The sequence below is a fragment of the Halichoerus grypus genome, chromosome 1, assembly GCF_964656455.1.
Source record: "Halichoerus grypus chromosome 1, mHalGry1.hap1.1, whole genome shotgun sequence".
NCBI lineage: Eukaryota > Metazoa > Chordata > Mammalia > Carnivora > Phocidae > Halichoerus > Halichoerus grypus.
The window spans coordinates 49,518,706-49,543,090 of NC_135712.1; the positions used below are offsets into that span (position 1 = coordinate 49,518,706).

The window sequence follows — 24,385 nt, forward strand, 5'->3', positions numbered from 1 at the left end:
CTTAGAAAGAGCTCGTTACTTCCCCCTTAACTGTCTAAAAGAATCTAGATAAAGGGCCTTTTCCAGGAATAGCACAGATCACCAGAAATAATTACCAAGAATGTGGGCTAAGTGTGGTAAACCGTGGAGAAGCTCAGCAAGGTCTGGAGATCAAATTCCTCTCTGTGTCTTATTTTCTTTGCAGGGGATGGCAGACATTTGTTTACCAAACATTTGCTCTTCCTATCTTCCTGTGAATTGTCTTTCTTCCCTTTGAAGTCTCAAACCACTGTCCCCTTCTTCTTAACTCAGGATAGCATATAAGCCACAATTGTCTGCCTGCCTGTGGGTCTTATGCTCTTATGGGGCTCCCATATGTATGTAATTAAATTTATTTTCTCCTATTATTCTATCTTATATCAATTTAATTAATAGATCAGCCAAAAAAAATCTAGAAGGAAAGAAGGGAAATGTTTTACTCCCCTACACTTATTTTTACTTAAAACTAGTACACCCAACATTTCCTTACTGAGTTTTTCTAATTTCAGTATATGGACAATCAGAAAAAGCATTATTCATGGTCCTTGCATTACCCTCTCCGGTGCTGTTCTCTATTATTTTTCTCTGTTTTCTTCAACTTAGCCTATTGGAAGCATAAAACCTTCCTCTGACATGATGTAAAGTACATCTTATTGGAGATACCATCAACTTGCTTGTTTTTCCTTTCAGCTTAAGACCATCTTCTGAACTCTTTGGGTTTTGGTCCTTCTTGCTCCCTGATATTTGGGTTCACTCGATTTTTCTGCCTCCTACTTATCTTACTTCTGATATTTGGGAGTGCATGGATTCCAAAAGCATCATGTATTTTAGAACTATTATTTGATCCACTGCTAATCTTTAACTCATCCTCAATGAACCTGCCCTATATTCTTTGCTCCTTGACTCTTCCTTATCCTGCTGTGAGTTCATCCAATTCAGTAATTTTGGATGTATTTTTCCAAATAAAAAGGTCAATAAACATTGCTTCCCTTTACTCTTTTTCCTTTTACTATAGACTATATCATGATTATCAATTGTCCATGTTGAATACCAAGTTATCAATTTTATTGTTTTAAAAGTTGCTCTAGTTTGGACATTAATCTGAGTTAAAATTACTCAACTGCAAACAATCCATTGTTTCATGCTTGGATAAAATGAGGGTGATGAAAAATGCCAACCTTACCATTATAATTTTTGATTTGGTACACTCAGTAGAAATGACCCATGTTGAAAGTAAACATTTTTGCTTCACCCTTCTTCAGGAATATATTCACTGTAGTTCCTAATGATTAGTGATAGAATAGTTATCTTATGATTTATTGTTTTAGATCGATCATAATCCTATTTTCCATAATCATAAGGTGTTCAATCTTTAGTTCATTGTTTAAATTATGCTTAATTTATGGTAGTTACATGATGATCTTACTTCTAGTTCCTTCTTTTGTTATTTCCTAGATCTACTGAAACTCTAGCCCCGTGATATTTTTCTTTAAAGAGCAGATGATTTGTCAGGCCCATGGTACACTGTCTGTGAGCCAAGTATGCTATGCCGTCTCTCTTCTGGGGTCCATCTTCCTATCCTGAGTATAAATAGGGATCTATGAATATAAAGCAGCTTAAAGAATGCATTCTGAGAAAGTTGCTTGTGTACTGATTAACCCTGCTCAACAGAAAGTACAAATCTCTATGGCTCTTAGAATTACTTCGATTTCACCAAGAATGGACTCATATAACCATAGAATATCATGGTTGGGAAGGAGATCTTAGGCTCCATTTAATAAGACCTTATTCATTAAGGCAGAAATGAAAGAAATAGTCAATATTTTGCCAGTTTTGATTTCAAAATTTAATCTTCATATGGCTCACCTAATATATGAAGGAGAAAAGCCCCAGTAACTTGCCAATGAGACATCTCTAGGACAGGGCCACTGCACTACATGGATTCATCTCTATGATCTCAATAATACCATTTGATGTGGGAAACAAAGGCAGAAGAGAAAATGTTAAATTTCCTTACTACATACAGCCCATTGACAGGCAGAGTGACATTCCTCTAGGGACTCAACTGCCTCAATGTTGACATTTTGCTAAAGGCAAAAGGCAATCCTAGCCCAATTCCCTCCCCACCCCCTCCCAGGATCCTGTAAGCCTACTTTAACATATAAAAATTATTTTGGAAACTTCCTTTATCTCTACCCCCCAAGATACATGTTGGCAATCATCCCTCAAGCATATGGCCCACCAATATACATCTGAAGGGTCTCATGACTAAGGTTTTATTAGACAGTAATAAATGACATTTTCCCAACAATAACTAGCCCCCTCAAGGTCCTGGAAACCTTGCTTCCAAAATTCCTTAGAGACATATGCTATCCCAAACCCCCTCTAGTGCAGCTCTTTCTGCCCACAGGTCCTGTCCCTGTGCTTTAATAAAACCACCTTTTTGCACCAAAGCCATCTCAAGAATTTTTTCTTGGCCATCGGCTTCAAACCCTAACATCTTTCCTACATCACTATTTATTCTGTCTCTCATGTTGCTTACCTACCAAAAAAATATTCTTAGACAATTGATACATATTTTTAATGAAAGGAGTGAGAAAGGAACCACACCAAAATTTCCCTCAAGGGAGACTGGGACTTTCCAAATGACTTTGAACTAGCAAGATATACCAGTGCAGTTCATTGCCAGCAGGGAAGCATTCTAGATCATTTTCTTCGTTCCAAGCCATTCTGTTATTATCTAAATAGACTCTTCTTAAGTGATGAGTGAGTAACATTCCAAAAATTATTTGTAAGTGATGGGCATTTTCCAATACAAATAACATAATGAATGATTATTATGTTCACTGACCAATATTGCGAAGTCATTTTAACACACAAGGCACCTAAATATATTGGAATTGTTTCAAATACAACTAACCATCATCCATCTCATTGTTTCTATGGGACAATTGCTTTCTTAATTCTAAGTCTTTTTCTGTCAATAGCAGCAGCCATTTCTATATCAATGTAGAGCACGATCTTCATTGGAGGTGGGTTGATTTATACCCAGGAATCATTAAAAAGGAACTTTTTTTTTATTCAATCCATTTCTGTAACTACATGACAGAAAAATGACATGGAATAGACACTCTCCAGTTCAGAATCAAAAGATGAAAGAAGCATTGCACCCAAGAGTAGCATGCAGTTTCATACTCATGTAGAAATTCTTGATGATACAATTGTATATAAACTGAGGGTTGACTAATCCGCAGCTTATATCTTCTGTGCTTCTCATTTTGTATCTTGATCCTATTTTAGAAATTATGCTATGTGGAAATTTGAGAGCTACATTTAATTAGAATAGCCACATTATACCCAACTACTTCATTTTTCATGGTCTGAAATTGTCAAATTATTTTTTATTCAATGGTTATATTTTCATTCAACTTCATGATTTTTTTTGTAATGTGCACTGTAGTAACATAAACTTTTAAACTTAAAAATTAATTTTGACTTGCCAAAAGAAGCTTTGTTTCTGAAAGTAATTATTTGCAATAATTGCCATGCTGTTTTCTGAAGAGGTAAGATTCCTGGTGTCACATGGCAACCCCATTCCTGGGTCTCCTGCTGGTTTCTGTCAGATTAATGTGTTCTGCTCCCCTGGTGAAAAATCCACATGGGTTCTCCTCCAGGCCACCTGTGGAGAAAGAGAGGGGCTTCCCCCCACACACACACTTATATTTCCAAGAGAATGAGAATAGATAGAATGTGGATCAGAGGATTAAGTATCACTTACAGTAATGCTGTTTTGAGAGAATTTAATCTCAAGAACAAAACAAGTTGAACTTCTGGTCTCACAAACTACTAGCATTCTTCTCTCAAATTTTTCTTAAATAATTTGACAACACTTTGTCATTCTACATGCCCTCTCATTCTGCTCAAATCTTGCCATCTTCTATCTCCTTACTTTAAAACAACTTTTCTTTAAAAAGGATTCAATATTGGCTCTTGGTAAAGATTAGGAAGGTTCAGACATGAATCTGTTACTATTTTAATCACCTACTGTCTAGTTTGACAATATCTGTAATTTTTTCCCCCTTTCCATCATTATTATAACTTTTCTCAAAGCAGAGTCATCATCAGGGAACATCAGGTGCCAAAACTTTCTCTTCATTGTTTTCCTTTATTCAGGGAGGGGATAAGCTTGATAGCTGCATTCTTATCAGGCAATGTCAGACTGCACATCCATTTAAAGATCACAAAACCAATATGGATCTGAAATACCAAAGGTGCTGAGTGTGAGAGATGATAAGTCTATTGGATTTGTTATACCGGATATTTGAAATCAATTTCAACCCAGCTGGAATGTCTTTTAATTTTGAAAAAAACTTAACTTTGGAATTCTGGAATATGCTTTTGTTTGTTTGTTTGTTTCCTGCATTTTAAAGGACTCTCTTCTTCACAGTTAGGTGAATGGTGTAAAGTTCTGCGTGGTTGGATTCCCATACAGGCAGGGCTTTGTAAGTCATTCTCTATGTTCTTAAGAATGAAGCCCTTTATCTTAATGAAGAAAATTTTCAGACATTTTCTTCCTCCTGGGATAATATCTATGTTTTAGTATTTGTTGACTGAAAAAAAAAAAACCCACAATTACTGACACTTACCATACACTTAGTAAAGCTTTTGGATGTATTTTATTAATCACCAGTTCATTTTCATATATATGACAAAGAATACAGAATTGTATGAAAGATATTTTACTCAGTTCATGACAATGTTTAGACAGCAGATAGATATGATCTCTAATCATACTTCCATGTTGACCCCCAGAGATTGTCTTTTATTTATTGAGAACTGTAGACTATTGTAGTATAAGCTGGTTGTGTGGTTTTATTAGGGGTTTACATAAATGCTAATCATTACTCATAAAATGAGTGATGGACCATAAAATGTGATCTATATGAAACGCACTTCTTAATTTGCTAGGGAAAAAAAGAAAGATAGAGATGATTTAATGATGGTCAGGTTTATACCAAATCTGATAGTTGTTACATGCATGAACCTTTACTTAATTCCTACTCTTAAGGGATAGTGTGTATTGTGTGTATATGAACTGACCTCTCTTTAGCCCTACTTAGTCATCAGTTCAGAAGGCTTAGCTCCATTTCTAATTGTTCATAGCATTTGGCAAGGAAATTATTTTTATTCTTCAAAATCATTTCTGGTGAATTGTTATTAAAAGTTATCTACCCTTGGGGGGAAAAAAGTTACCTACCTTACTAAAGACCTAAAAGGAAATTTCTACCAAATACATACTTATATGCTTGGCTTCACTGATAATTGTTGCTTGCAGAGAATGTCCAAGGCCTCTAGCTCAGTCTGACCCATGGTAAATCCTTCTCATTATGCCCCCAGATCCCTGAACATTTCTCTTTTTCAGAGAGTCTTGCTCCCGAGTTTTGTTTTGTTTTGTTTTCTTTTCTTTCTTTTCCTTTTTTCTTTTCTTCTTTTCTTTTCTTTTCCATTCTTTTCTTTTCTTTTCTTTCTTTCTTTCTTCTTTCTTTCTTTCTTTCTTTCTTTCTTTCTTTCTTTCTTTCTTCTTTCTTTCTTTCTTTCTTTCTTTCTTTCTTTCTTTCTTTCTTTCTTTCTTCTTTCTCTTTGTTTGTTTGTTTGTTTCTTTCTTTCTTTCAAGTAGTTTTGCTTTTTTACATGAAATTGGGAAATTATCCCTTCCCTTAATACCTAATTATGACTTAAGGCATAATTGCTTCTAGGGATATTTCTAGTTAGGGCCCTAAGAAAGCTAAGAATCCAAGGATAGGGAATGAGCCTATTTTACCCATTGTAACATCCTAGGTGTCTAAAATAGGAAACTGCTCCTAGTAAGCCTCAATAAATATGAACAAACATCCAAATGACTCTTGAGTAGAAAAACTCAGTCTTTGGAGTATATATATATTTTTTTTCTGAGCCCTCAAATCATATCACCCAGGGTTGCCCACTCCTCTTATTTGTATATGTAGCTATATAATTGTGAGGTCTAGGCATAGGGGCTATTTATTTTGCTGCTTTTCAGAATCTAGGTTATTATCTCATATAATTGCTACTCTTTTATTCAAATGCAGTCACCTGACTTTGTTTTAATTGTTTAATTTATTTGTTTTAGTAATTGGTTGTGTATCCCAAGTGTTCATTAATAGATGAATGGATAAAGATAATGTGGTTACACACACAGAGAGACACACACACACACACACCCTGGAATATTACTGAGCCATAAAGAAGAATGAAATCTTGCCATTTGCAACAACATGAAGGAATCCAGAAGCTGTAATGCTAAGTGAAATAAGTCAGTCAGAGAAAGACAAACACCACACAATTTAACTCATATGTGGAACTTAAGGAACAAAACAAATGAACAAAGGAAAAAAGAGACAAACAAAAGAACAGACTCTTAAATATAGAGAACAAAGTTGTGGTTACCAGAGGGGAAGTGTGTGTGTGGGGGGGGTAATGGGTGAAATAGGTGAAGGGGGTTAAGAGTATACTTACTTTGATGAATACTGAGTAATGTACAGAATTGTTGAACCACTATATTGTACATCTGAAACTAATATAACCCTGAATGCTAATTATACTGGAATTAAAAAATAATAATAATTGGTTGCAGATCTTAAATCTTTTCTTATTAAATACTCTCCTTAAGGCTGCATGTGTTGGGGGGGCGGGGAAAAAAAAGGCTGCATGTGTTGGTATAGACTAAGGACAAAGAATACATCTGAATTTAGAACATGGATCCCTTACCACTGGTGTGCAGCTCTAACAGTAATAGATTGCTCATTTTATGGCAGAATCTGTGATGATATCTGCTGAGATCAGCAACATGGGCCCAGTCAGTACATGACATTACTATGTTATTAAGTGATATATGGCATTAACACACTGATGCTCTCTGTTTCCCAACTCAATGAATCATAAGAGAGTCATAATAGAGTAAACCATTAGAGACACAATAGAAAAATCTCTCTCTCTCTCTCTTTGTATCAGAGATAATGGAAAAAGGATATTCCTACAGCAAATAGGAATTTTTTGGTGGCACTTATCCCATTGATATGACCCCTTCAAAAGGTGATAGAATGGTGTGCAAACCACAACTGTGCTTGAGCTTTTGCTCAGTTCCCAATCAGGTTTGGCAGTTATCCATGTTGGGTGGCCTTGAGGCTCTGAGAAAGGTCTGGGTCTTGGTGGCCTCTCAGCCACCTTGCTGTGACTTGGAATAAAATAAACCTACTCAGCAGCCAAAGAGAGAGAAAAGGGGAGAGGGGTCAGAGAAGAAAAAGTTGATAAAATCTTCATCTACTTTTGAGAATTTTGTTTGTTTGTTTGTTTTGGAACCTTGCTTGTCAGAACTTGGAAAATTTAAAGAAAGAGGAACTTCCAGTCTGCTATGAGGTTGTATGTAAAAGGAACATCTTTAGTGACATGACATACTAAAAGGCCAATTGAAGTGACGTGTTATGCCTAAGAAATGGGATTTTATTTATGCCTCCTTCAGAAGAAATAATTGATGACTTTCAACTGTCCCTTGGGTTGAAATTTAACATAGGAAAATAAATAAAGGCTCTATTCTGGAAGGTTGCTTGTCAATCTCAATTATTGGGCAAAGTTGTCAGGACTATCACATACATGAGTATAGGATACTTGCTAGTGATAGAACTATATCAAGTAACAATATTGGGTTCTGTTGGTTAAAGCCCTGGGATTAAAAGAACTAAACAGTATCTGTCATGATATTGAGTTCTTCAGAGAAATGTGCAAGATAAATCAAGGTTATTTTTAATCCATTTATTTAGCAGGGTGGTCATAGTCAGAAATGAGCATTTTGTGTCTCTAAACTCAGAGAACATGGTTCTTCACAAGATTTGCATGATTGGGGCAGAATTTGTGAATGTGTTTGTCCTATGAGAGCTTCTCAGTAAACAAAGCTGCTTTGCCCAGAAAGGGTTGGGCATCGTCTGGATTCCTTTGGCTGTAGTTAAAACATTAATGATCTTAATGTTTCATAAGAATCATGAGTACACTGGCTGTGTAACTTAGGTTTCATATTAGTTGCTTACTAGTGCTGCTCATATTAAATTTTGAAAAAAAAATAGATTTTATTTATTTATTTGAGAGAGAACAGCAGGGAGGGGCACGAGTGGGAACTGGGCCAGAGGGAGAGGAAGAAGCAGACTCCCTGCTAAGTAGGGAGCCTGTCCTTCCAGCTGGATCTCAGGACACTGGGATCATGACCTGAGTGGAAGGCAGACACTTAAACAACTGAGCCACCCAGGTGCCACTAAATTTTGAACATTCTTAGCTATAGAACATTTTTTCACCTTGTAATACCCGTTTCTTTTGGCCATCCCCTCACCCACCATTGGTCTTCTTTTCCTTGTCCAGGAGCTCCCACAATTTAACATGAATAAGAATCACCTTGGAAACTTGTTATAATGAGATTTTAATTTAGTATGCTGGGATGATCTCAGGAATTTCATTGAAAAGAAACTCTTCGGATAACTGCAGTGAGGTAGTTGCCCACACTTCAAGAAAACTAGTTTAGATCTTTCTTTGGCTAACATCTTTCTTCTGATTAGCATTGAACTGTGTTTCCATCTTCTTGGATGCAGATTCTGTAGGATCTTAGCTGTCCTTCTCTTTACCACCTATACCTACAGTGAATTTACTTCACAGGGTCACAGGTAAATCAGAGAATGGCGTGCTTGAAAATTTGTGAATATGTTACCTTACAAGGCAAGAACGACTTGTTAGATGTGATTAAGGATTTTGAGATAGGGCGATAATGCTGGATATCTAGGTGGGCCAGAATGAGAGAGAGAAAGAGAGAGATGGTGTGCTGCTGGCTATGAAAATGGAGGAAGTGACTATGAAAAGTTCTTACCTAGAACCTCCAGAAGGAACACTAGACTGCCAACACATTGATTTGGGGCCAAGGAAACCAATTTGAGACTTCTGACTGCCACAACTATAAGATAATAAATTCATGTTGTTCCATGGATAAAGAAGATGTGGTGTACACACACACACACACACACACACACACACACACACACTGGAATATTATGCAGCCATCAAAAGGAATGAACATTTGCCATTTGCAACGATGTGGATGGAACTGGAGGGTATTATGCTGAGCGAAATAAGTCAATCAGAGAAAGACATGTATCACATGATCTCACTGATATGAGGAATTCTTAATCTCAGGAAACAAACTGAGTGTTGCTGGAGTGGTGGGGGGTGGGAGGGATGGGGTGGCTGGGTGATAGACATTGGGAAGGATATGTGCTATGATGAGCACTGTGAATTTTGTAAGACTGTTGAATCAAAGACCTGTACCTCTGAAACAAATAATACATTGTATGTTAAAAAAAAAAAAAAAGAAGATAGTAGGATGGGAAAAATGAAGGGGGGGAAATCGGAGGGAGAGATGAACCATGAGAAACTATGGACTCTGAGAAACAAACTGAGGATTCTAGAGGGGAGGGGGTGGGGGGATGTGTTGGCCTGATGATGGATATTAAAGAGGGCACGTTCTGCATGGAGCACTGGGTGTTATATGCAAACAATGAATCATGGAATGCTACATCAAAAACTAATGATGTAATGTATGGTGATTAACATAACATAATAAAATTTAAAAAATTCATGTTGTTCTAAGCTACAAAGTTTGTGGTGCTATGTTTTAGTAACAATAGGAGGCTAATATATCTCTCTAAACTTGTTTGTTCAGTTCAATGAAAAAGTAAGAATAATAATGATTCCTATTCCTTAAGATTTTTGAGTAGATCAAATGAGATACATGTAAAATATATGGGTACCTATCAAATATATACTGCTGATAAAAATGATGGTGATGATATGAAAGCCAACAGCTCTGCTTCACCTCTTCTAGTTACTCAGAGCCTTAGCCACTTCTAAAAATAAGGGTTATTCTTAACTCATTTGATTTTAGATCATTTTCCACTTCTAAATGTCCCCCTAGATAATAAACCCTCTCCCTTTTGTGTTTTTCCAGGAAAAGCCGGCCATATTCTTGTTCCCATATTAAATCAATTAACAAGACTTTTTGACCATCAACCAACTACCCACAATTATATGTGCCAGGAATCACTTGGCTCAATCATATTTCCCTTGTGTTTCTATAATTTACAGTTTTAAGGTTGGATGAGGTTATTTTTCTCTCCAGAGAAGAGCTTCTTTTGAAAATCTCACGGTTCCATGACTTTTTATTACTTCCCTTTATCAGCACCTAGCACGTTCCAAAATGATGTAAAGGATTAAAAAGAAGAAATGATTTGCCTCTTAAGGACCTGATGATGTATTGTAACAAATATAACATGATCAAGATGCCAATCAAATGTAATGATAAGAACTCATAGGAAAGGAGCTGCATATTGATATGTTTGGAAAAGGCTTTAGGGTGGAAGTAAGTCTTTAGCTGTGATTTGAAGGATGGATAGAATTTGGATAGTGAAAAGGGATGAGGCAAGGTACTTTAAATTAAGGGAACAATGAAAAGAATCTATGGAGTCCACTTAGAGATAGGGAGGAGGAGAGACTGCATCAGAAAGGATCAGCTAATAGGGAGATGGAATCAAGGTTGAATCATTATGTGCTCAGGCTTTACAAGTACTGCAAATACTGCTTATTCCATTGTATTCTTGAACCTCCTTAGAAACCCATACCAGCACATTTGTAAGTTTAAACAAGAAGACTTTTTTTTTTCTTTTGTATTATCAGAATAGTCTACACTCTTTCCATCCAAGCTGATTCTCTGCTTTGGATTCCAGGGTTAATGGATATCCATCCTCTATCCTGCCAAATAGCTTGTACCCTGTAATATTGAATTCCATTAACGGTGATAAAGTTCTCATTTTAGATATTTTTTAAAAGGAAAAAAATATCTGATAGGCATATGGAGTAGAGCAGGAACATTCTAAGTATCAAGGGAACTTTTTTGGAGAAGGAACAAAGCAATCAGCAGTTTATCATTATTACTGCTTCTCCCCAGTCACATTAATATAAAAAGGGCTAGCACTTCAGTGAGGTAATAGTGCTGGAGGCATTAGCACCAACATCCCTAGCAAAATCTCAGCTGCTTTCTGGATAGAAGCAAAAGAACAGAAGTGGATGAAATGATTCAAGAAAATAGCAGAGATGGTGAATCAGCAGTCATGGGCTCCCTTAGAGGTAATTTATGTTCATGTTCAAAAGATGGTAACTGCTTCCTAAAAAACATACAGTAAAATAAATAAAAAGTAGAAAATAGTCCATTTCATGATCCCAGAGTAAGTAAGGAAATACAGGGATTTTAGGTAAGGGGAGCCCATGAGTACATTTGTTCCATGTGTCAGAAAAGATACTTCCCTAACTAAAGGAATACCAGGGCTCTCAGCTTGTAGCAGTTGTTGCCTGGTGTTTCTCATACATTTTCCTTTCCAATGCTCTCATGAACCTCCAACTATATGCATGAAGATAAAATGAATCAGCACAATACCCTGAAGTTTTTTATTGGATTTATAAAACATACAAAAACATACATAAAACAACTTTACTTATTAGTGGATAAGTATAAGATAAACACTCATGTTAATCACAACCCTAGTCATGATATAGCATATTGTCAGTACCACAAATGTAACCCTCTTCTCCCCACCCCCAGGTCCCTTCACATCACTATTCTCTCCTCTCCCCCAAAGGTAATCACTATCCTGAGTTTCATGACAATCAGTTCATTGGTCTTCTTTATACATTTGGCACTTACGTGTACATTACATAAACACCACAATTTAGTTTTACTTGTTTTCTCAATGTTATATAAATACAATTATATGATAATATTCTTTTGTGTCTGGCTTTTCTTTTTTCCTTTTAATGTTATGTTTATGAGAATCATCCATAGTGTTGCTTGTGGTTCTTGCAATTATGCTTGAAGTCACTCTAGTGGGTATTACATTATATACAGGCATTATAGAATGGATGTGTAAACAAGTGAATGTATATTTCAGATAACATTTCTAAAAGAATCTCAAGATGAACACTCATCAGTTCTTTTAAAAAGTTGTATTAGTTTTCTATTGCTGCATAACAAATTACCACAAATTTAGCAGCTTCAAATATCTCCTATGTAGTACCTCACAGTTCTGGAGGTCAGACATTTTGGTAATCTTGACTAAAGTTTCTCTACTCTCAGTCTCATTAGGTCAAAATCAAGGTATTAGCTTGTCTGGTCTCTTATCTAGAGGTCTGGGGAAGAATTCACTTCCAACTCATTCAAGTTGTTGGCATAATTCAGTCTCTTGCAATTGTAGAACTGAAATCTCATCTCCTGGCTGGCTCTTGGCAGGAGGTCACTCTCAGCAACTAGACGTTGTTCTGAGGTTCTTCCATGTAGTCCCCTCCATCTTCAAAGCCAACCAATGCAAATTTCTCTCATTTTCCCTTCTGTCAAGAGCTGGAGAAAACTCTGCTTTGAAGTGATTAAATTCATGTGATGAGATTAACCCCACCTAGAAAAGCTCTTTTGTCATATAATGTACCATAATGATGGGAGTGATATATCATTATACTTACAGATTTCATCCACACTAAAAGGAAAGGAGGTTTTACAAGGTAAGGATCATTAGGGGTATCATAGAATTCTGCCTACTGCAGGAGTAAGAAAAGAACCATTTTATCAGTTTAGAATCTAGCGCTCCATTGCATCCCTATTGCCCTAAACTTGGATCTTAAAATAACGAGGGACACTCATACTTCTTGTAAAATTGATGTCTATCTTCATCAGAGAGAGCTGACATTTGGCATGCTCTTTTTCTCTATTCCTTAATTTAAGTGTATTTATTAAGCATATACTATTAATAAAGAACTGTAGATGATACAAAGATGATGTGACAATTGCATAATAAACTATGGAACAAGATAAATTGTAATAACACAATACTTAGAATTTTTCTTAAGATTTATTTATTTATTTGAGAGAGAGAGAGAGAAATAGAGAAAGAGTGGGGGGTGGGGGAAGAAGGGGCAGAGGGAAAAAGAGAATCTTGAGCAGACTCTCCACTGAGCATGGAACCCAAGGTGGGGCTCGAGGTGGAGCTTGATCCCAGGACCCTGAGGTCATGACCTGAGCTGAAAGCAAGGGTCAGACACTTAACTGACTGAGCCACCTCTCAGGCACCCCTCAATGTGAATTCAAGAGAGGGTGAGACTACATTCTGCTGTGGGCATTGAGGAAGGCTTGAAGTTTCAACCAAACTTAACACCTATCCTCTATCTTTGGTCTGTTCTCTTTATTTCCATTCTCCTCACAAATCCTTTTATTCATTTAAGAAATATCTACATAGCCAAGTACTATTCTAAGCCCTTTACATATCTTGACTTATTTAACTTCCCAACAACTCTGCAATCTTACTATCTCATTTCATAGGTGAAAATACCCAGACATGAAAGTTAAGTAACTTGCATAACTTTGCACAACAGGTCAGTAGCACATCCAGGGTTTGAACCCAGCCACAGTGGCTTCTGAGAGTTCTTGTTTTTAAACCATTATGCTGTACTGTTTCTCACCAATTCCAACATAACCATGTTAAAAATTCCAACGTAACCATGTTATTTCCAGGCTCATATCATTATGAACCATCTAGGGCAGTGATTTTCAGTGAGTCTATTTTTGTCCTCCCTCTTTTGTCCCCCCATCCCTGAACTGGATATTTTGCAATATCTGGAGACCTTTTTAGCTGTCACAGTGACACTAGCATTTCGTGGGTAGAAGCCAGGGATGTTGCTAAGCATTCTAATTCTTTGCCTCCCATAACAAAGAATTACCCAGCCCCAAATGTCAATAGTGTTGAGGTTGAGAAACTCTTGAAGCCTATGACCCCCAGGATTAAATTAAAGATCTCTAACATGGCAAACAAGGTGTTTATCTTCATGCTCATCAATCCCTTCTGGTTTATTTTACGAGCACAAGGTACATGCACAGTGCTGTTTCTTGACATAGTGGCTATATTTATTCTCTCTGCTCTGCCTGGAATCCTGTTCTACCTGTCCTCTCACCCATAACAATTCTCAGCCATTTACTCATCCTTTGAGTCTTCTCTCAGGCCACAGTCATTCATGAAGCCTTTCCCTATACTCCAGTCAGGGTGAGGGGCCCCTGTACCATCATTCCAAATTATCCTCTGCATTGTTGAAGTGTTACACTTAAGGCACTGAACACTTATTAGCAATTTCTTTGCCCCTTTCCCCCTAGGAGTTTGGGAATCCCATGGGAGCAGGGACTCTGTTAAACATGTGTCAAAAGCACTTAATAGAGTGTGATTTCTGACATAGATGAACCCAATAAATCTTTGTTCAATGAATTAATAAATAAAAGTATTGTATCCTCTGTTATGGCTGCCATAACAAAATGCCACAGACTGGGAGCTTAAACAACAGAAATTTATTTCTCCCAGTTCTGGAAGCTGGGAATTCCAAGATCAAGGTGTTAGCTCGTTTCTCCTGAGGCAACTCTCCTTGGCTTGTAGATGGCTACCTTCTAGCTGTGTCCTCACATGGCATTTCCCCTGTACATGTACACGCCTATTGTCTCTTCCTTTTCTTATGAGGACATCAATTCTAGGGTCTTACCCTTATAACCTCATTTAACTTTAGGTACCTCCTTAAAGGCCCTATCTCCAAATATAGTCACATTGGGGGTTAGGGCTTCAACATATGAATTTTGGGAAGATACAATCCAGTTCATAATAAATATGAAGTGAGACAATACAGCTATTATTTCAGTTTAGTTAGAAAATGCTTCTCAAATCTAATCATTTGATATAAGCTATTATTAAAATATTAATGTTTTTTATTCTGTCCTTTTTTCTTTCAAATAAATATATTAATAGTGTAAGTATAAATGAAAATCAAGCTTATATCCTGATAATAGGTATCCATACAAATGCGCACAATGAAAGCAAAATACTATTATTAAATTGTAGCCACAGAATATTGCACATGAAGATATCTGTACTTGCATTTATGCTTTATCATTGAGATTAGCAAGTTTTAGAGTCATGTAAAGAGTCACCTGCACCACAGTAATATAGTTGAAAGAAGGAAAGAAAAGTGAAAATGGAATATCATTCTTACTATGCAAGTCAATACTGTTTCTTCCACATCTTCACCAAATTAGATGCATTTCAAACTTGGGTACAGACTAGGTTAGATTCTAGGATGTGTGATTCAGGAGCATTGGGAGTGGAGGCTAGTGAAGCTAATTAGGGCTAGGAGGCAGGAGACTGCTCTGACTGCTGGCTTGGGTTCTGCTTGTTTGCTTGTCTGCATTATTTGATATTATATAACTTGAAGTTACTCCTTGGATTTCAAGTATCCTGAAAATTTTACCGCAGGTAGTCTTTTAGTACTAAGAGAATTTGCATACACACTTTATAAACCTTTTTAAATGTACAGTGCTAATTTGATTCTTATTCCATAACCATGTTTTATTTTTGGTGGCTTCATACTCCAAGCAGTGCTTTAGAGTGATTTTGTAGTGATTTATGCCAAGGGGTTTCACATTTGGCATGCATCAAAATCACCTGGAAGGCTTGTTAAAACAGAGTTTGTTAGGTCCCCCACTCCCAGAGCTTCTGATTCAGTAGACATTGTCGGGGCATGAGAATGTGTATTTCTAACAAATTGTCAGTTGATGCTGATGCTGCTTTTTGGGGGCCCCATTTTGAGAACCACTGCTCAGTGGTTCTTATAAAGAATTGCCTTGCCTCTTTGAAAGATCGAGGTATGAAAAATAACCACATTTTGCTCTTCCAGACTGGGAAATTAAAGGCATATGTAGATGTAATCCCCTTTTTCTCCCCTAGAGCATTTTGGACATCATTGGTATTTTGAGTACAATTCCTCAGTTCCTATTTGGACCTTCATCCAGTTATTGAAGACTGATTTATTGAGTCTTTTTTTGTGTGTGTGTGAAGTTCTATGCTAGGTTGTTGGTATGCAAGAGTCTGCACAGGTAAGGTTGCAGGGTTTATATAGTTTATAGTGTTTACAGGCACTATGTGTCTATTTTAGTCAATGTGTGATATCACAGAACTGGGAATCCAGTTCTGTTTCAGTTTGCCAAACTCCAGCTTTGTGCCCTTGAACAAATCATGTAACTTAGGGGTGCCTGGGTGGCTCAGTCAGTTAAATGCCTGCCTACGGCTCAGGTCATGAGCCCAGGGTCCTGGTATCAACCCCGGCATCAATTTCCCTGCTCAGCAGGGAGTCTGCTTCTCCCCCTCCCTCTACCCCTCCACCCTGCTCATGCTCTCTCTCTCTCTCTCAAATAAATAAATAAAACCTTTAAAAAAATCATGTAACTTGTCTGGATTCCAGGTCTATCCTCTCAAAAATGAGATTAGCCTCACATTCACTGACTCAAATATTTCTGGAAAAGTATGACAGTAAAATGATATGGGAGAATATGATAACCTCATTTCTTCTCTCACTAGGTATAATGGTATGAATGGAAATGGTTACTGTTAGTAAACACAATGATAATTTGTGTAATTTGTGTAGCATTTAAGTAATTAGTTGATTAGAATCTTGTTTAATTAGCATTACTTCTGCTTGGGACCTGATATAGAGGAAGGTGTCTGAAATAAGTGCTAAACATCACACAAATCAGAAACTTACACTGAAATCATCTGAATCATCTTGTAGCATGTCTACCATGAAGTCTTTCCTGTCTCTTTTATGAGGATTAACTCTATTTGTTGGCAGCTCTGCCATATCTGAGCACACATATGCTGAGATAAATCAACACCTTATCTCCAGGAAAAGGCAGAACAGCTATTTAAGAGACATTTGACAGTTATAAAAAAAAATCTTTGGTACCTAGATAAATCTAGTGGGTAGTATATGCCATTTCACTGATTTGGAATGATATTTTTTCTCCTAAGAAGGGGACAGAATATTGGCTTCGGAGCTGTACAGATTTGGACTTGAATACTGACTAAGCTACTTATGACTTTAGTGACATCAGACAAGTTACTTCAACTCCTTGAAGCATAATTTTGTCATCTATAAAATGAGACTAATATAACTTACAGGATGTTATGACAACTGATCATAATAACACATGTAAAACATTGAGCAACATATGTGACATATGGTAGATGTTAAATTTTATTTAAAAATAACTTGTAACCAGAAAACTGTCGCAACTAGATTATAGATAATCACTTTGGACCTAGAAAGGATAATAGTATAAGGACATGGATTGCTGCCAACTGCTTATCCTCTGCAACTGCGTGGATAACCTGAGGCAGAAGGCAGAACAAAGGCTTAGAGAAATACCTTAGTTTGTGTTCTCCTGAAAGCAAAGTATGAGACAAGACCTTGGTTGCCCTAGGAAGTAGGGATTAAGGAGTGGGGAGAATGAGACACAGAGGGAAGATAGGCCAATATTCTCAATATTCAGGTATATTTTTGAGGTTGTCACAGTGGATGTTGGCGACTGATTCCCCTGGGTCTCCTAAGAATTATGGAGAACCCTTCCCACAACACACCAATTGAGAGAAGAGGTACCAGAACATGGGGTAAGGCTGGTCCTAGGAGCTTTAACCCACACTTCTGAACGGAATCAACATATGGATTGAGGGAGTTCCCATAGCCTTAGAGAAGATGCCTAATAGAAAGTGGAAAGATCCTGTAAGCATCCTTTACAGGTAGAACACTGCATCAGAAAGCTACAGATGAGCCTGAACTGCAGCTGAAGTCAGAGGTTGGCTAAAGGACAAATTTGGGGGAAGCAGGGGCATCTACTACATGAAGCTAGGGTGGCTTTGTTCAGGATTATGTAGGGCCAGCACTTTTTAGAATGATATGGCTACAATAGGTTCACCCTCTTCTCTTTCCAAAATTTCCCAAGGTCATGTTCAAACCAATGAGTATTGCCTTATTTTAAGCATAAACTAAAAGAAAAGTATATACTTGACTTCATACATTTTAAAGACCAGGCGTAATGTCCTAGGCATAATGACCATGCTAATAGACATTTGTTTTGGATAATGTGGTCCTTAGACTACCTATACCAGAATTACCAGTAAGTCTTACTACATTAAAATCTCTCAGGACAAGTTATCTTCTTTAATAAGCTCTGTATTGGAAGTTTGGGAATTGTTATGCTGTATTCTTTTGAGCTTTGGGTTCTCTAATTTCTTTTACATTCATTGTCTTACAATTTTCTTCTTATTCCCTTACATGGAAGTAGAATAGGATTTGAGTTGTTTTTCTCCCATCTTTTGGTGAAAGTATGGGGAAATCATTCACGGAATGATTTGTTTTGGTTACATTGTGTGCAGAGTGTGGATGAGAGATTCTTTCATCTGCCACTTCTACATGATTTAACATACACACTTTAATGTAGACCTGCATAGAATCATCCCATCTCCCAGGTCCAAGAGGGACAGTAAAGTTGACTATATCAGTAGAGGAAACAGAGGCTAATAACACTTGAATGTTCTATTTCAGTGCAGATACCAATGCATAGTTCAGCTGAGATTAGAGCTTTGTCCAATACCCTAATATTGTTGGGGCAACAGCTGCCTGGAAAACTGGCATGGTAAATAGCTCATAGGCTTGTTGTTTCATCCTTAAAAGGAGATAACATCCAAACACATTTTTCAGAACACTCCTTTATCAGACCAACTATAGTTTTCCTTTCAGACATTTATAAAAGTACTAAATCTTATTGAGCATACAGACAGTGATATCTGGGCACAATGAACTGATTTAAGAATAAAGAAAATACTTAAGCATAGGATTTACTTTCTTGTCAGCTGGCTAGTTTTATGTAGGATTTCTTAAAAAAAAATCTCTTGCTAGAAATATGCCATTCAATGTAAGGGGGACAAATGTATGGACTGTGACTTCCAAATTCTCTTTTATTAAGTGCCCTCAGAATGTCCTTCTATCACTCTGGATACTCAGGACTCAAACAAGTTTGCTAATAAGATCAGAGTGAAAACTTTATTAAATACTGGTTCATTGCAGATTTTATGGTTTTATTATATAGTTTGATGGTACTCTCTGAAGACTGCATTGTATAGCTCCCTAAATTCCATGCTTTCGATAGGTTCTCTTTCCAAAAGGGCATTGCTATAATGGCGATGTAATGGCAACAGGAGAACTTAATGATTTCAGAACATTATATTTTATAACCATTACCTGTAATAGATAAGACAGGGAATGTTTAGAATTTATTATGTCATAAATGGGTAATCAAATATTTGGGTGGTGGAATAGATTGGATAAGTGAGATGAAAGCTATTGGAGCTGAAATTCTTTGGTATATTTTTTAGATGTGGGTGTGGATAGGTGAGTGGGTGTAAATGACAGCAAACCATTACTTTTCAAGTTCATATACCTGATAGCTATAGTTTTTCTACATTTCCTTCCACTGTCAGACTATGAACAACTACTTCTTTCTGCCTTAGTTTCCTTATTTGTAAAACAAAGATAATAATAATGGTCATCTCTTAATGGGATTAAGGCATACACATACACACATACATATATACACATGTGTATATATATTCTGCCTGATATCACAGTGTTACAGAGTCTACCTAATCATTTAGAGGTAGTTTGGTAAAATTTTACACACAATGCTAACAATATTGGCTATTTTACTATCCATGGAAAATTTGATTAAAGGGATATTGCTAAATACAAAATTGGAACTGCATCAAATTAAAAAAGGCTTTTCACAACAAAAGAAACTAGTAACAAAAGGAAAAGGCAACTTACTGAATGGGAGAAGATATTTGCAAATGACACAGCATACAAGGGGTTAATATCCAAAATATATAAAGAACTCATACAATGACACCAACAAACAAACAAACAAACAAACCCAAATAATCCAATTAAAAAATGGGTGGAGGACCTGATAGATGTTTTTTCTAAAGAAGACATACAGATGGCTAACTAATCACTAGGGAAATGCAATTAAAAACACAATGACATAGCTCTTCACATCAGAGTGGCTGGTATCAAAAAGACAAAAAATAACAAGTGTTGACAAGGATGTGGAGAAAAAAGAAGGAACTCTTGTGCATTACTGGTGGGAAATTAAATTGGTATGGCCATTATGGAAAACAACATGGAGTTTCCTCAAAAAATTAAAAATAGAAATACCAAGCAGAAACAGATTCATAAATACAGAGAACAAACTGATGCTTGCCAGAGGACAGGGGGTGGGGGAATAAGCAAAACGGGTGAAGGGGAGTGGAAGATACAGGCTTCTAGTTATGGGATGAATGAGTCATGGACATGAAGGATACAGAATAGGAAATATAGTCAATGGTATTGTAATAGCCTTGTATGGTGACAAAAGGTAGCTACACTTGTGGTGAGCATAGCATAACGTATAGACTTATCAGATCACTGTGTTGTACACCTGAAACTAATGTAACGTTGTGTGTCAACTATATTTCAATTAAAAACATAGAATGCTATATGATCCAGTAATTCCATTTCTAGGTATTTACCCAAAGAAAATGAAAGACACTAATTCAAAATGATGTATGCACTTTTATGTTTATTGCAGCAGTATTTACAATGGCCAAGATATGGAAACAACCGAAGTGAATGAATAAAGAAGATATGATATATAAACACAATGGAATATTACTCAGCCATAAAAAAAGAATGAAACCTTGCTATTCATGACAAAATGGATGAGGGGTATTATGCTACTTGAAACAAATCAGACAGAGAAAGACAAATACCATATGATTTCACTTACATGTAGAATCTAAAAAGCAAAACAAATAAAACAGAAACAGATAAAATAAATACAGAGAACAAATTGGGGGTTGCTAGAGGGTGGGGGGATAGGTGAAGGGGATTAAGGGGTGCAAGCTTCCATTTATAAAATAAATAAATCGTGGGAATGGAAAGTACAGCATAGAGAATAATCAATTAGATTGTAATAATATTGTATGGTAACAGTAACTATAATTATGGTGAGCATATCATAATGTATATAAATGTCAAATCACTATGTTGCACACCTGAAACTAATATAATATTGTATTTCAACTAAACTTTAAAATTTTCAAAAAGGGGATATTGCTATATAGAAGCTAAAGATAAGAATTATAATATCATTAATAATAAAAATATAGCTTATAGCTGATACATACATAATGCTTACTATGGGCCAAACCCTGTAAATGTTTATATAAATGGATTTACCCATCACAGACCCATTATGAAGTAGCTATTATTAGCATCTTTTTTGTACAGATGAGAAAATGAAGGTAGAAAGAAATTATTTCTCCCAGTGACAGTAGGAAAATAGGAGAAAAATTATGATTATTTGGTATATTAATTTAAAAAGCAGGGTTTGTAATTATTTATTGTAGGTTCAAGGAATCCCTCAGTAACCTCTTTAGGCAACTTAGTATGGCAGCCAAGTAAAATATGTAGGGTTCATAGCGACAACCCTGAAACACATTAAAGAAAATGACTCACTTGTTATGCTCTTCAAGACAAAAAAAAAAAAAAAAAATCTATCTATTTCAAGATTATTTTCACCTAAAATAAGTTCAAGTTTTGAAAACTAAAAAAATATTCAGTTCTTTTTCATTGGTCAGGATATAAAGAAAATCTCTTAATTTTACACAGAGAACAAAATGGTATTCATCATAACTTTCATAGGTTAAAAAAAAAGTGAAAACAAGGAACAGCAACCACACACACAAAAAAGATTTATTGAAATTTAAGGAGGTAATCTGGAACTCCCTGTTTCAAAAACAGGTTTTAAAGCTGGGTGAGATATGTTCTTTGTTTTTCAACCTACTCTATTACATTGGAGCCCCGTCACTCCGCATCAAGCCTGCTTGTGGCCATCCATACCTCTTTCTCTTCATAATGCTTTGAGATAATTCATTTGTTTATCTAGATTAATATTCACTTTCTTTCATAATAAAATAAAATAAAAATTTTAAAAAATATTCACTTTCTTCAAGTTGATGAATAGAAATTGCATATTTTGGAATTCATCTGGTCTACTGATGCTGAACATAAGAGGAGATGCAAGGATGTGCCACGGATGATTTTTAAAGCAAGGACCATTTATGCTTCTGAAATAAGGCTTAGCACTGAGTTCTCTCAGACTTCTTGATTGTAATCTGATCCTACTAAAAAATGGAAAGTTTGCACTGAAATTTTAAAAAATTCTGTTTAACAAAAACAACCATAGAAAAGTATATAAAAGGGTAATAGGAAGAAGGTATTTGCAATATCAAAATAAGGTATGAGATATCAAGAATATTTAAGGAACTCTTTTAGCAATACATCATTAGAAAGAAGAGAGAACTTAGAAAATGAATAGTAATTCAGAGAGGTGGAAATAAGAAAGACCTGTAAGCATTTGAAGAGATTGTTTATTCTCATTATTCATCAGAGAAATACAAGGTAAAGAACACTTTGCATTCTCCACAATGGCACAAATTAGAAAGTCACATAGTATCTAAGCCTAGTGAGGATATGGCAAAATGGGAGCCTAAGTGCGTGGCTGTTGGAGGTATAAATACTGGAAAGCAATTTGGCAGTATCTCATGAAATTAAGTTGCCTGTGATCCAGCATTCTCATTTCTGGGTATATTCTTTCAAAAATATGTACCTCATAAGAGAACATGTGGTGGGATTTTCATATCCACACTGGAATGATAGCAAGAATTAGAGAGTGTGCAATGACTATCACCCATAAAAATAGGAAAAAAAATAGAATGGTATTAGAAGCACAACACAATTTCAACAAATACTCACCTGAAATACCACAATACGGTTACAAGGATATAGCACTATCCCCCAAAGTACTTGAAAGATAGATGGGAGAGACCTATATTACATATACTAAAAAGTTCTTTTGTGAGAGTAAGGGCTTGGAAGGGGACAAAAATTTATTTAATAAAAGAAAAGCAGATGATCATTATCCAAATCAATTATAGATGGGAATGATAAACTCAATTCTGGGCATGAATTTCAAAAAAGGAAAAAGCAAAAACCCTCTATACTATTCTCTCTTCATGAAATTTATGTGAATAGGCAGGGTAGGCTAAAATTGGGGAGGGTTTTGGAAATAGAGGAATTCCTGTGATCTATGAAAGCCTTGCCCAAAGATTTTTGGTGCTTATTCATGAGTGGTTTTCAGGCCTCTGATGAGTATTACTGGCTCTGCAAAAATACTAAAATATTCCAAAATACTAAGATTGATCTATTTAAACTTTCTATCACTGTGGTGACTCCAGGTGTCATAATTTCTGATGCGTAACCACCATCACATGTTAAAATGCAGAGTTCCTTTTGGATGATATACTTAACCTGAGAAAGAGGGTGGACAGAGTATTGGCCACCAAATGTATTAGAGGTTGATTGTAGCCACAGGTTACCAGATTGCAATTAAAAACAGGAGGTGTTTTTTTTTTTTTAAGGTTTTATTTATTTGACACAGAGAGAGAGAGAGAGAGCACAAGCAGGGGGAGCCACAGGCAGAGAGAGAAGTAGGCTCTCCACTGAGCAGGGGGAGACAGATGTGGGGCTCAATCCCAGGACCTTGGGATCATGACCTGGACCTAAGGCAGACTGACTGAGTCACCCAGGCACCCCCAAAACAGGGGTTTTTTTGTTTTTAAAAAAGTAAAATATTGCCATCTAGTTTATTTTCTACTGGGTTTGCTATTGATCATGGTATTTGCAGTTCTAATTAGGAAATGGGTAAAATTAGCAAGTAAACTAAGCTTAATAAGCATAGATTATAAAGAGATCAAAATACATTTTTAAAGCACTCCATGAGCTAATACAAATAATAATTATATTAATACATTTTATATATTTATATTATATCAATTTATTAATATATATTTATATATTATATATTTATGTTATAAATATATATTTATATATTATATAATTATAATATAAATGTAGCATAAAATAATTATTTTAATATCTTAAAATCTTAATAGATTAGAATTGATTATTTAAAATAAAGGTTGTTGGGGCACCTGGGTGGCTCAGTCGTTAAGCGTCTGCCTCCGGCTCAGGTCATGATCCCAGAGTCCTGGGATCGAGCCCCGCATTGGGCTCCCTTTGCTCAGCAGGAAGCCTGCTTCTCCCTCTCCCACTCCCCCTGCTTCTGTTCCCTCTCTCACTGGGTCTCTCTCTGTCAAATAAATAAAATCTTTAAAAAAAATAATAAAAAATAAAATAAAGGTTGCTTTTATTTTCACTAAGGCAAATCTTATTTATGATTGAAAACAATGGAAGA

The 24,385-nt window shown here is 36.1% G+C and overlaps 1 long non-coding RNA gene across 2 annotated transcripts in view; it reads left to right on the top strand.

Annotated features, from left to right (window-relative positions):
• LOC118549718 (uncharacterized) overlaps positions 1-24,385 on the top strand; it is a 289,756-nt gene that overhangs the window by 253,435 nt on the left and 11,936 nt on the right. The window contains exon 12 of one of the 2 annotated variants that reach the window (XR_013445059.1): positions 10,076-11,900. The exons of the other annotated variant lie outside the window; for it this stretch is intronic. This is a non-coding gene — a long non-coding RNA (uncharacterized LOC118549718). Of the gene's footprint in view, positions 1-10,075; positions 11,901-24,385 lie in introns of those variants that run through there. 2 annotated transcript variants of the gene reach the window in all.